At 42.4% G+C, this 4060-nt stretch overlaps 1 pseudogene; it reads left to right on the top strand.

The window, feature by feature from the left end:
• Positions 1-495: 495 nt before the first annotated feature.
• On the top strand, positions 496-3066 carry LOC148754569 (acyl-coenzyme A thioesterase THEM4 pseudogene; annotated as a pseudogene).
• Positions 3067-4060: the final 994 nt, after the last annotated feature.

Genomic DNA, 4060 nt, shown 5'->3' with positions numbered 1-4060 from the left:
GGCCAGAGGAGGAGGAGGCCAAATGCCTGATGAAGGGACATTTTTTTTTCCTTTTTAATAATTAATTAATTAATTTTAAAAGGAAATTGTCATTTTAGAGTTTACAATCTGTTTTGTAAAATAAAGAATTCAGGCACTGTGGGTATTTAAAAAGACAGAGAGACTAGAGAGGATTTTAGACAGAACTCAAAGTTGCAAGTCACAGATTCACAACTAGAAGTAGCTTAAGTCGAAATAGGGATTCGGGGTGCAAATATGGGGGTCCACAGAATGGGAGAACTGCAGAGTCAGGGCATCCCCTGGAACATAACCCTAGAAGCAGGGACTCATCACTCCCAGGAGTCCTTCTGTCTGTCTCTTGTTCCCAATTCAGAAAAAAGTGGCCTGTGGGTATCTTTGGTTTCGCATCACCTTCTCAGGTTTCTCTATGTGTCAGGAACATGGTTGCCAGCATCTTCACTAGACAAGGAATTTAAATCACCTATTGTAGCTATGATGAAGGTCATCAGGAAGCAGTTGTGGAGGTTCTTCTACAGAGACCGCTACATCTATGGGAAAATGTCAAGTATCGCCTCAATTCCCTCTGTCTCCCTGCCCTATGGCTTATTTGAGAATACGAAGCACTCATAGGATTACAGCCACCATATATATAATAGAAGCCACAGAATTTACCAAAAGATTCTGCTTTGCAGAATCACATGTAGAGATCTGCTCCCTGGAAGGCGCTATGCCAAGGGAAATCTATAGTGGCTGCCTATTCAGTGAGTTCTCAGCTGAAATCTATCAACTTGATAGTCAGAAGCCGTGGTTCTCTGGAACACTGAGGGATTCCTGAGGTCATTTCTGGTGTCAGTGAGTGAAATGAACTTGCCCCCACATGTCTGGATTATTTATCCCTGTATCTGTGGCAGGCTGGTGTGGTGATTCTGTGGTCATGGATGGAGAGTGGCACATAAAAAGAGTCCAAAGTAGAACAAATGTGATATGCTAAAACAGTGGAAAAAGCAGCCTGACTGGGCAGAGATTACCAACATGTCCATGTAAGCATTTGCAGCTGGCCAATGAGTTTGCTATGGGAGATAAAAACAACCACTTAGATGGTTAGAGCACGAGCTCTGAACAACAGGGTTTGCCAGTTTGATTCCCACATGGGCCAGTGAGCTGCGCCCTCCACAACTAGACTGAAGACAACGAGCTGCTGCTGAGCTTCCTGAGGGGCAGCCAGACGGCTCAGTTGGTTAGAGCATAAGCTCTCAACAACAAGGTTCCTGGTTCAATTCCCGCATGGAAATGAGTCTTAGTTGCTGAGCCCCCTGCAACTAAGATTGAAAACGGTGACTGGACTTGGAGCTGAGCTGCGCCCTCCACAACTAGACTGAAGGACTGAAGGACAATGACTCGGAGCTGATGGGCCCTGGAGAAACACACTGTTCCCCAATATTCCCCAACAAAAATTAAAAAAAAAAATCAGTTTAAGAAAGGTATACAAAAACCACAAATCTTACTGCTTGTAAATTAAAAACAACAACAATAACAACAAAAACAAGAAAAACAACCACTTAGACTTAAAGCAGTTCATTGACTTAGACTTATCCTCCAAACCATGGATTGAGGCATCTATCAGGCACCTGATCGTATCTGTGTTCAATAACAAGCCTGCTATACTTTCAGTGAAAATTCATGGAGTGTCTTTGATAACCCAGTGTTTAAGACAGTGCCTGGGAAATGGTAGTCACCAAATATTATATCCATGGAATGACTAAACAAATACTCTAAGGAATGCTCTTTTAGAATAAAGAGAAAATGATGATGATAATAATGGCATTAACATTTATCAAGTGCTTATTCTGTGCCAAGCACTGAGCTAAACATTTATGTGAATTATCTGATTTAATTTTCCCAATACACCTAATGAGCTAGGTTCTATTATTGTCCCCATTTGACATATGAGGAAAGTGAGGCACAGTGAATGTAAAAAGATGTATAATATATAGTTTATGCATACATTTGATTGTTTGGTCAACTAGACTTGACTAAAAATTAAAGAGCATAAATTCTAATCACTGCTCCAAGAGTCATGCATTAGCGCACACTCAAAATGGGACTTCCCAGATAACCATTCCAGCACATAAGATTGGCATCCCCTACAATTTTTCTCAGTGACTGGGAATGGAACATTCTTTATGAGAATGTATGAACACACACACACACACACACAAACACACATATGCACACACGATAAACCAGAGGACAAGTTCATATTGAATAGCAGAGATGAGAGGTGCTGGGGGAAGCGTGCTAGTGAGATGCAGGGAATTTTAAAAAGTGCCAGTAGAGAGTAGGCAGTTGCCTTGGATTGTTGCCTGGATTCCTGCGTGCCCTTGGAGCCAGGCTGAAGAGCTGCACTGTGTGCTTGCACAATCTTGCCCTGAGGGGAGGATCTTCCCCTGACTCCCATCCCCACCCCCACGCCCAGTGGGGAACCTGGGACTGCACAGCTTATTTCTCTACAGACTCAAAGCTTATAAAAGAAAAACAAATGTCACAGGCCCAGCTCTTCACCAGAAGCCATGAGGATGGTCTGGGCTTTGAATATGTGATGTTCTATAATGATGTTGAGAAAAGGATAGTTTGCTTGTTTCAAGGAGGTCCTTACCTGCAAGGAGTACCCGGATTCCTTCATGGAAGTGCCACTGCAACCACGATTGATGAAACCATGAGTGTTGGTATGTCTGCTGTTATAGCTGGGGGAATTGTCATGACTGCCAATCTCAACATCGATTTAAAAAACCTACCCCCCTTTGTTTTGTTGTGATAAATAGCCAACTTGATAAAATTAAAGGAAGGAAAGTGTTTGTTTCCTGTAATATTCGAAGTGTTGATGAGAAAACCCTATACTCAGAGGCAACAAGCTTATATATAAAGTTGGAACCTGAAAATAATTTTGACATGAAAGAGCTTCTGGTGAATTCCACATCACTCTCCATAAGGCTCTCCTTCAAAAAAAGCTGTGGTCCCCAGTCCTGCTCTGCTCACCTACTGTTGAGCCCCTCCCCCACAGGGTGAAACCTGTTAATATTGCCTTCCTGTCTTTTGAATACAACTCCAGGACCTCTGTTTCCACCTTCTAAACTTTTTAACACAGAAACACCTGCTGTGAGAGTGTCAGCAATTCTTTGTGTCTCCTTAGGATAAGTGTCCGGTTTCTGTGAAATTTAAATTTTCTCCTTAAGGTGATATCTGCCCCACTGCAGATTGGAAAAGAAAATTCATATTGAAACTTTTACTGCAAACTTGGAAATGCCACAACACTAAAGGAAGGAATAAATGTGTGGGTGCATACATGCATGTGTGTGCGTACATGTGTGCATGCATGATGAATTACAAAGCTAGCTTTGTTGTATCTAAAGAAATCTTTCTGACTACAGTAGGAAACAAAACTAGTTCCTATAGGAATAGACACCTCAAATTGGCTGTTTTGGCTTCTCGGGATTAAACCACAATGCCATTTTTAACATAGGCTGTGCAGTTGTAGCTTACTAACAGCATAGTTTATCATCACTGGAAGGGGCCTGTATTTGTTTCTTTTTCTTTTCTTTTTTTAAAAAAAGATTTATTGGGGAACAGTGTGTTTCTTCAGGGCCCATCAGCTCCGAGTCATTTTCCTTCAATCTAGTTGTGGAGGGCGCAGCTCAGCTCCAAGTCCAGTCGCCATTTTCAATCTTAGTTGCAGGGGGCTCAGCAACTAAGATTCATTTCCATGCAGGAATTGAACTGGTAACCTTGTTGTCGAGAGCTTGTGCTCTAACTAACTGAGCCATCCAGCCGCCCTGGCCTGTATTTGTTTGTTACGTGTCTTAATTTATTCAGGCTGCTATAACAGAACACCACAGACTTGGTGGCTTATAAACAACAGAAATGTATTGCTCATGGTTCTGGAGGCTGGAAAGGCCAAGATCAAGGCTCCATCATGGTCACCCTCTGGTGAGGGCTCACTTCCAGGTTCATAGCTGGCACCTTCTCACTGTTTCCTTATATGGAGGAAGGGGCTAGAGATCTC

This window comes from Rhinolophus sinicus, chromosome 18, assembly GCF_057876585.1.
Source record: "Rhinolophus sinicus isolate RSI-liver-muscle chromosome 18, RSI-T2T, whole genome shotgun sequence".
NCBI lineage: Eukaryota > Metazoa > Chordata > Mammalia > Chiroptera > Rhinolophidae > Rhinolophus > Rhinolophus sinicus.
This window is presented reverse-complemented; position numbering and strand designations above follow the sequence as displayed.